General features: G+C 34.3%; 2 long non-coding RNA genes across 2 annotated transcripts; one reads left to right on the forward strand and one right to left on the reverse strand.

Annotated features, from left to right (window-relative positions):
• Positions 1 to 4,785: 4,785 nt before the first annotated feature.
• On the forward strand, positions 4,786 to 5,267 carry LOC147789373 (uncharacterized). Its single transcript, XR_015411615.1, has 2 exons — positions 4,786 to 4,958; positions 5,055 to 5,267. It is a non-coding gene; the product is annotated as an uncharacterized LOC147789373 (long non-coding RNA).
• A 4,153-nt stretch (positions 5,268 to 9,420) lies between these two features.
• LOC111810725 (uncharacterized) lies at positions 9,421 to 9,920 on the reverse strand. The gene is made up of 2 exons (XR_002817437.2): positions 9,785 to 9,920; positions 9,421 to 9,715 (listed from the first exon to the last, which is right to left on the reverse strand). It is a non-coding gene; the product is annotated as an uncharacterized LOC111810725 (long non-coding RNA).
• Between the last annotated feature and the right edge of the window lie 586 nt (positions 9,921 to 10,506).

Consider the following 10,506-nt stretch of genomic DNA (forward strand, 5'->3'; position numbering starts at 1 on the left):
TAACTATTAAATTTATTAGACCCCATGTGAGATCCTAGATTGGAGAGAATAACGAAACATTCTTTATAAGAGTGTGGAAATGTAACGGCCTAACCCCACCGTTAGTAGATATTGTCCTCTTTGGGCTTACCCTTTCGCGCTTCCCATCAAGGCTTTAAAACACGTCTGCAAGAGAAAGATATCCACACTTTTATAAAGGGTGTTTCTGTGGCATATCACAAAAAATCTATCTCTAGCAGACACGTTTCAAAAACTTTAAGGAAAACTCGAAAAGAAAAACAAAAAAATGACAATATCTGTTAGTAGTGGACTTGTGAACTATTTGTTGCTTTACAATAGTTTTCGTCTTCCATAAAGAAATATTTGAAGGGTTATTTGAGAGGGTTAGTAGAGTAAAAAAAGGAGTTATGATATGTGGTTAATGAACATATATCCATGGTGTTGGTGTGTACATTTCAAAAAGCAAGATGAAAGGAAGAGAACGAGTACTCATATAAAACCTCGAGCTCCACCAAGAGGAGGAAATTACTGATCGTTCATCGTTCATCGTTCATCGTTCATTGTTCATCGTTCATTGTTTATCGTTCATGTTACATTCGTATTGTCAATATCAATCGATAAAAACAAAATCGTTATCAAACACGAATTAAGAAATTTATAAATTCCTTAAATTTTCCACAAGATCATTGTCTATATGTTAATCACAACCTTATTAGGTAAGTGTGAAGGGATATGTATCACCCTTTGAAAGACAATGAACCCTAAAAATAGTTTATACCAAACAAACTAAATTGTTATTAATTTTTACCGTTTACCCTTTATTTTATTTGGGCACGATTATTGTTAATTAATATTCAAAATGCGTTGTCTCCAAAATATTAATATAATGTATGTTGGAGAGCACTAATGTAATAAAGTCATGAGATCGCTCTCTTTTTCTTAACCAATTTCAAACTCCTATGCATTCATTTTTGGTGCCACATAAAATTTTATGTTCTCTCTACCCGTGTATCGTTTCATTTATATACCTCTCAAAATTGATATTGAATGTAATCATATTATAAAATGTGACCATGAATTCAAAAAGTGGTAAGGACCAAAGTGAACGTGTGTGAAGATGAAAATTTGGAGCTTGAAATGAAGCATCAAAAAGGTCGAATCCACATTGTACAAGTCGTTTAAGAGAGTTCAAAAAGTCCAATCCACATGAAACTGTTAGGATTATATTATTATAGACTATGATGCTAAGAAATTTCCATCACTTGATCACTTCATACCTCCATATATTTATAGCTTCCCCATATGAAAGAGATGCAATCAGAAATCATTCTGTAAATGGCTTCAAAGATATCTTTGTTCATGTGGAAATTGTTGGTGATTATAATGATGATCTTAGCCGTTTTCAACGTTGCATCCACAAGTTTGGAGGCCATGCCACCTGCTGCATGTAAGTCATGTTTGGGTGATGATGATCTAAGTATTTGGTATATTTTAGAACTCTAATGCTCCTTCTAACTTGATATCATCTCTTTTTTTGGTTTAAAGATGAGGAAGATTCGAGGAACAATGCTACAAGTCCACCCAAGCGGCGTGCAAAACGGGACACCCCTTGTTGTGGGAACTACTAGAAAGAGATCAAGGAGCAAAGATTATGAATTTATAATGATTTATAGGAGTGTTATATGAAATCAAGTGCTTCTAAATATAGAGGGTTTGGTTTCACTATCATTTACATATAATAGTGGAGATGTTTGCTTCTTCATCAAGTGTTCATTCAAAATTATCAAAGCTTTTAAAATGTTTAGTTGAGGAAAATGCATGCGATATTACCCTATTTATCGATACGATATCATTTTCAACTTGAATATCACAACATAACATAATATAGATATTCGATATTGTGAGATCCCATATCAATTGAAGAGAAGAATGAAGTATTTTTTATATGGGTGTATAAACTTCTTCATAGCATATGGGTTTTAAAAACTTTAGAGGAAAAATCCGAAAGGGAAAGCCCAAAGAGAACAATATCTGCTAGCGGCGGGTTTGAGTTGTTACTAATGGTATCAGAGTCAGACACCGGACAGTGTACCAGCGAGAACGCTAAGCTTTGAGGGGGTGGATTGTGAGATCTCACATCGATTGGAGAGGGGAACAAAACATTCTAGGCTCAAAAGGGGGTAGATTATGAAATCTCACATCAATTGAAGAGGGGAACAAAATATTCTTTACAAGCGTGTGAAAACTTCTACCTACTAGACGACTTTGAGAGTAAGTCGGAAAGGAAAAGCCCAAATAAGACAATATCTGCTAAAGATGTACTAGGTTAAGAAATGATCAATAATGTATACACATTTTTTTTTTATTTTATCGAAAACTATGTTATTCATGAGAATAAATCAAAATAGACCATGAGAAAAGAAATTTATAGAGATGTATATTAAGAAAATTAAGAGCTAATTTGTGATGTCCCACATTTGTTGGAGAGGAGAACAAAACACCCTTTATAAGGGTGTGAAAACCTTCCCCTAGCAGACGCGTTTTAAAGCTTTGAGGGGAAGTCCGAAAGGGAAAGCCCAAAGAGGACATGAGGGGAAGCTCGAAAGAGAAAGCCCAAAGAGGACATGAGGGGAAGCCCGAAAGGGAAAGTCCAAAGAGGACAATATCTGCTAGCGGTGAATCTGGGTCGTTACATAATTTGATATCAATCTCTATTGAAAAAGAATTAATTTGAGCAAAAACAATATCTTAATAATTAGTCATTAGTGTTCTAGGTTAGTATGTGTGTGACACACATGGTATAATTTCATGTTTTTGTAAGATGTCCGTCAATTCTGGCCACTATTTAGGCTGCATCTATGCCTATTGAGCGTCTCTTTCTGTAACAATTGTTCAGTTCATACCCCATTTTCAGCTCAAGTTTCACAAATTTTGTCAAACAACAACCAAAACACGAGTTGGCTTCCAATTATAATTTCAAAACTTTGGTTTTTTGGCTATAAATATGTTGTTTAAATTGCTTTCTTCAATGCCTTCAAACAACAAATCAATGTTTTGGAAGGTTTTATTTGTTGTCGTGCTCATTCTTTCTTCTTCCCATATGGCGTTTGGAAGGCATATTGCCGATGCAACCCGTCGTAGATCTGGTAAGAATGGAAACTGTTTGTTAGCAGTGGGCTTGGGCCGTTACACTATATAATGACTATCTTTGCAGTTTTCAATGTTGCATCAACAAGTTTGGCTCCCGTGTCTTCTGCTGCATGTAAGTTATCTTTAGATGATATTAGAACGTCTTTTATCGATTCGAACCTCTTACTCGAGAAAAAGAAGCTAGCTCGCTAGAGATCTAACATCAATTGGAGAGGAGAACGAAACACCCTTAATAAGGGTGTGGAATTTGCATGTAATACTCTAAGTTCACCACGAGGAGATATGGTTCTCTTTGGTTTTTCCTTTTCGAGCTTCCCCTAAAAGTTTTAAAAACGCGTCTGCTAGAGAGAGGTTTCGACATCTTTAAAAATAATGTTCCATCTCCCCTTCGAAGCCCAACGTTTTCGTTGGCACTTGTTCCCTTCTCCAATCGACGTGGGATCTCACAATTCACCCATTTTGAGGCCCAACGCTAGCACTCGTTCCTCGAACCAATCAATGTGAGATCTCACAATTCACCCCCTTTGAGGCCCACCGTCCTCGCTGGCACTCGTTCCTCAAACCCATCGATGTGAGATCTCACAATGCATGTCGAACCTTCCTCATTCAGTCGAAGTAGTGTCTTTTCATACATGGGTTGTTTGTGGCTTAAGGAACAAATTTAACTGGTTGTAAGTCAAGGAATCGTTCGGTTTTCATTTAGCCTTTGACAAATTTTCAAGTCCGATAAGGATTGAGAATCCACATTCGACACTTTATGATTCTGACATTTTCCTACATCTTCTACGACATTACTGTATAACCTATTTGTCTTGAACTACTTTTAAGAGTGAAAACTATCCACATAAATCAACACGAGTTTGAAAAGTGAAGAAGAGCAAAATCTATCCTCACAAACTAATATGAATTTTTTTAGCATGCTTTGTACTCGAACATACTTCCTAAGAGGACATCCAACACAGAATTACTCCAAGCAAACACTCTTAATTTTAAAGTTTCATATCCTCGTAATCGCTCTTCAGATGCCACAACCGTAGAACTTCTAAAATCAAGTTATAGTATGAAATGAAGAAAGAAAGTAGCAATGAAACCCCTTTTATTATTTGACTATTTCAAAATGACCATAAATCATCAAAGTTGTAGGGCTGATGAAGGGATTATATAAGTCATGAGCGTACAAATTTGAAAGTGTTGATGTGTCCATTCCCTATATTAATCGTAACATTGCTTACCTGTAACAGCTCAATCCTACCGCTAGTAGATATTGTTTGCTTTTATCCATTGAGGATTTAAAACGAGTCTGTTAGGGAGAAGTTCTCATTACCCTTATAAGGAATACTTTGTTCCCTTCTTCAACTAATACGAGATCTCACAATAATACCTTTTTCTTCTAATGATCCAAACCGGATTAAGAAATTCTCCTTTTTTTTTTTTTTTTTTTTTTTTTCCCAAATCTAATACATGTGCATCCACTATACACTAACCATTTTTTTAATGTACATAAACATTGTTTTTTTCTTGAAAGAATCTGAAAGTTTGACCAATAAGATGGAGAAAAAAAAAATTGAGTAGATGAGGAGGGCTTCAATTATTCTTTCAAATTGACCTTAAATTATTCTTTCAAAAGGGGTTTACGCGGCTTGGCATCCATATATATATATATAAAGCACTTCAAAAACAATCTGTGCCATAAGAAATGGCTTCCAACATGGCTTCAAATGTATGGAAGAAAGTGTTGTCGATTGTTAGGCTCATCTTTCCTTCCAACGTAAATACAAAGAAATTGAATTCCACACCGGGTATTGATGGTACGTTTATCCTTACTTTTGATACTCAAATCATTATGATGCTGCTATCCAAGCTTGGTGGGTTGATATTGATTTCAATGTCCATTCTCTATGTAGGTATGAACAAAAAGAGGCCTCCTCGTGGTCCATCTGATGACCCAGGATATGCTGCTCCTCGGAATGGCAACTATTGAACTTTCACATTCTCTAAATATAGTTTTTACTTAATCTTCATTAAGAGCATTTGTGATTCACTACCAATTTGTATTCGTATTAACATGTAATGTGATTATTGTTGAATCGTGCAATAAATGTAACAGTTTAAACTCACCGCTAGCAGATATTATCTTCTCTGAGCTTTGAGGTTTTTAAAACACGTCTTTTTAAAAAGAGATTTCCATACCCTTATAAAGAGCGTTTTATTATTCTCTCCAACCGATGCGAGATCTCACGAACAAAGTTATGGGATTGAATAATGAGACGCCAAGATTGAATGGTCAATGCGTAAGTCCAAGCATTCATCTACTTGCATATATAATATTTCAAATCCATGGGCGTTGTTTATTGACTTTCTTCTTATGGATGCGAAGTATTTTGGCTTCAACTTGTAATTCTACACCAACCCATTTCGTCCTATGCTCTTATTTTATTGGAAAAAACTATATATACCATGTAAGTTCTTTCTAGGAACACATGCAATTCACCAATTTTTAAAATAATTCAAATTGGTCGTCAAATTTATTCCCCTTTACCATACAGACCTACGAAGGTCGTAGGTCCTTTCAACAAGTTTAAATTTTGAGTTCTTATGATTGAGCAGATCGCCTTTTACTCTAGTGTCACATGCCCACTTTGAATGCCCTCATTCATGTACTTATCTTTTACTCTAGTGTCACATCGGACGGTGAGAGGTACTACTATGATACTATTTGTAACATCTCATGTCCAAGATAATATTTATACAACACTTTATAAAGCAGTTCTGTAACTGCCTAAAACCACCACTAGCAGATATTGTCCTCTTTGGGCTTTCCGTTTCGGGCTTCCACTCAAGGCTTTAAAACGCGTGCGCTAGGAGAAGGTTTCCATACCCTTATAAAGGTGGTTCGTTCTCCTCCCCAACCAAGATGGGACATTACAAGTCCTCTAGAATTTTTTTTTTCCTATAAATAAATAAACGGAGGTCCTCTGGTAGGAAACATACCTAATTTCCACTGAAAATCTCAAACGTTTATAAGACATTTCAAGTCAACTCCACTAGTATCACTACTTGAATTGCCAAACTTTCTTTCAATAAAATATACCCTACACATCTATGAAGCTGCTGAGAAATGATGTCTCTGAGTATTTATATCCTTACAAAACAGCAAGAAATCCAATAACAACTTCCTTGTTCTACAAAGTATTAGGGTTATTATTATTATTTTTTTTTTTTTTGCCCACAAAATGGCTGTCAAGAGATCCTTCATTTGGCAAATGGTTTTGGTTCTAATAGCCATTCTGGCTCATCGTGTTGCACCAAGGCATTTGGGTTCTGCTCCTCTCACTGCTTGTAAGTGGATCCTACCCATTTAAGACAATTTCTATGTACTCATGAATCTAATAATTACTTGTTTGTTTGTTCATATGATGTTTTCAGACAAGGATGTTGTGGGAATCAAGAACATAAGAAAGGTTGGTCGACCCATCCCAAGGAAAGATAAGCCCAGGGGTGGCAATTTCTAAGCACATTGGAGGATGTCAAATCTTCTTTATCTTTTAATAACTTTGTAATCAATCTCCTTTTACCTATAACTTGTTTCAATTTCCATCTCCTTTATCCACATGAAGTGATCTTAATTTCTTCAATATTTTCTCAAAGCCTAAGGGCATGCTATGTTCGTATGAAACTAAATGTTACGGGCTTAAATGTTGAACATAGAATTGATCTTTTCGACTCCTACTGTAACACAAATTTCAAACTATCTGAGTTTCGAAATTTTATAGGTACTGAGAATGGAATTACTTATAATTCAATTTTCGACCCAAGAGATAACTCATCTTTCCAACCGTGTCAAATGAAATTAATGGTAGATGTGTTAGTAAGTTGAGTTGGATTGGGTTGGAACATTTTTATTTACACATAATCGAATTGCTCAGGTTGTAACCATAATTATTTTGGATTGGATTGGTTTGCCTGAATTTGATTCAACCTAATCTATTAAGATCATATCCATAAAATTTTCTTATTTGAACTCGATCAAACCCAAATCCTACAGATTTGATTGCATTGATCCAACACCTTCTTTGTAATCATGTTAAATTCCCACAATCGTTTGATGACACTTTTTTCTTTGATCGAAAATAACATAATTGGATCCTAGTGCGAAAGGAAGAAAGAAGTAAGGAAAACCCTTTTGTTATTCACATTCGTCAAAATTGTAGTGCTCATGAAATCAATAAAAAGTCAAAATCCCTAATAGTGTGTGGACACACTCAAACTCCTCTCGTTCAATCCAAAAAAATAAAGAAAAACGCATTTATATACATCCAATTAGATATTGTCCATTTTGGTCCGTTATATATCTTTTTAAAACAGATTTTAAAACAGAGGTTTCCACACTCTTATAAGAATGTTTCATTTTCTTCTCCAATCGAACAATATCTACTAGCGATGACATTAGGATGGTATACAGCTCAACACGTTAAAACTAATGTGAAAGCCATAAGCATTTGGACCAAAACCCTAACCTTTTACTTCGTCTTATGTTGAATTTCATTGGTTGTTTTGAATTGACCTTACCTACGCGGCGTGGCTCATGCATATAAATAATCACATCTCAAACACCACAAAAACAAACAAAAATGGCATCCAACATTGCTTCAATACTATGCAAATTCTTCTTCATTCTCACACTCATCTTAGCTTCCAATGTTCATGCAAGGAGGTTCAATATTCATGGTATTATTTTACTTTCATTTAAAAAGTCATTTCAAATCGACCCTTAAATTTCTTTTAAGATAGATCAGGAACTAAGACGATAGGATGGGGTTGATACTCGTTTCGTTATTAATTTATTTCTTCTATTTTGTTCTTCATTTTTGGATCATTGTGTATGCAGGCATGGAGTATAGAGAGACAGCAAATAATACAATGGCTCCTCCTCCACCAAAAAACCCACGAGAAGATGCTCCCTGGGGTGGGAACTTTTGATTCTTAAGAATATATAAATATAATTTATGCTACCAATTTATTCCATCTTTGTGTTGTAAAGAAAAATAGATAATATTAGATCTGTTTGAATTAAAAAAAATGTATATTTTAGTATATCAAGCAGGTATGTTCGAGAATATACGTTAATTAGTTTAGACATAAATATATTTTCGATTAAAATATCAGAGAAGTGCTTCAAAGACTTATGATGAAGTCTTCCGTGGTACTTGGACTTCAATGGCCTTAGAGTCCAATCAATTTGATTCGGGTTGGATTGGATTAGTCTTGTGCCAAATTATTTAGTGAGCCCGTTTTTGAGCTAATTTCAATGAAACCCAAATATCAAATGACCTAGCTTATTGGTAAGAGAGTTCCCACTCAAGTTGGGCTTAAAAGAGACGTTTAAAAGCCAAATTTGATGTCGTTTTAGTCCATTTGAAATTACTAGAGCTATGCTTTTGACTTGGGCTATTCAGAGTCCCTTAAGGACCTAAACATGTTATTGATTCATGGATGAACTTATCGAATATAACACAAATGGATGATTCTTTGAACGAAGACTTCGTAGTTCTTTGGTCAATGAAAACATGGTTAGGATTTAGGAATTCAACCAAAATCTCACCCGAAGAACATTGATACATAAGTTACGAACAATATGGTTCCTATATTCTACGTAAACTAATAATTTTTTTTTTTGGGTTTTAATAATAAATGGTTTGGATTAAGCGAATGATTAACACAATATTCTAGATTAAGTGATGCACAAAACAACTTAATTACAAGAGCTGTTTGAACAATCAACTTATTTAAAAATGGAAATGGAAGTGGTCAAAGGGCCATTAATTGAAATCTTCATATGCTTTGACCCAAAATTTAAATAAATAACGATCAATCATACTCTCATTAAGAACCCATTTCCAAACCAAAATCACTTGCAAAAATGGCTTCAAACATAGTTTCCATTGTTTGCAAATTATTGCTTATTGTAATGCTCATCCACTCTTCCAATGTTGCTGCAAGAACTTTGCCCACAAAACCCTACTTTACAAGTAAATTTCCCTATCAACTTTCATCTTTTTATCTCACTTTTTCTATTTTTCGCATCGATTTTAAGACGGTTTAGTAACGAATTTTCGTTATTTTCATTAGCAAATGAAAAAGATGAACAGATGAATAATACACCGGCTCCGATGCCTCCGCGCAAATTCAAGCCAAAAAATGACGATCCTTGGGGAGGTAATATCTAAGAGTTCGAAGAATTCAAACCTTTTTATGGTTCTTTGTAACATATTTTGTTTAGAAATAAGATATTTTTATTGAATTCATGAGATTACAATAAAGTCTTCCAATTAATAAGAGGTATGAACCGGGCCTTCGAATAAGAAAATAGCTTCGCTTTAGTAGACCAAAGAGAAGTGTAACCGTTATTTGATAAACATTCTACACCACACTACAATGAAAAACAATACACGAGAAATGAAAATAGATAACCATGACAGGTATTGTTTATTACGTAATCATCCCGCTTAGTGTATGTAGTTACCATCGTGAGGATCATCCATGTTCAACTTCCGAACTTTATTATCTGCAATAAAATAAAGAAAATTACGTATTTTAATTTACATAATCTAAGAACTTTCGAAAATAATCTTACATGTTTCACGTGGATTCGCATTCGTAAGTCCCCTCGATGCAATCGAAGAAACCAATAGAAGCCAAATGGTCAACATAATTTGGCAACAAAATGCAAGCTTTTTGTGCACCATTTTGCCTCCCTTACTTAAGCTATTGCAATAATACCAATATTTGCTTTAATTTATAACCTATTTATACCCAATTTTTTGCATTCAAAATTGAAGACTTTTGATAACCCAAGTCTTCTTATTTGAAAAATCTATGCATACATAAATCGTGTTCATATTATACGTAGGGTTCAGTTGTGGAATCGACTTTTCTAAGTGTTCAAAAAAACATTTTTAAATAAGAAAAATTTTTTAAACATTTAGACTGTGATATCAAACCGTTCTAAATTACTCACAATTACTTAATGATGAATCACATAAATCTAATAAAATGGGTCGACTATACCTTTTATCTTCTTCGTTCTACTATTAATTAAAATTTTGTCATTTTTTATTATTATCATGGATGCTTAATTAACATATAACGACTAATTATGTACTAAATAAATTTAGTAACATGAACATTAATTATGGTTCGATCACTAAAATAAAATAAATGAATCACGTGACACCCAAATAAGAAGTACATGAATGAACCGAGTCCACATTCGAATAAGAGCGATCTTGAAAGTTATACGTGTTTTTCTTTGAACAATTCTATGTTGGGTTACATTCTCTTTGTTCTTCCTAGCAC

This window comes from Cucurbita pepo, chromosome 14 (assembly GCF_057944985.1).
Source record: "Cucurbita pepo subsp. pepo isolate OVF chromosome 14, ASM5794498v1, whole genome shotgun sequence".
Classification (NCBI taxonomy): Eukaryota; Viridiplantae; Streptophyta; class Magnoliopsida; order Cucurbitales; family Cucurbitaceae; genus Cucurbita; species Cucurbita pepo.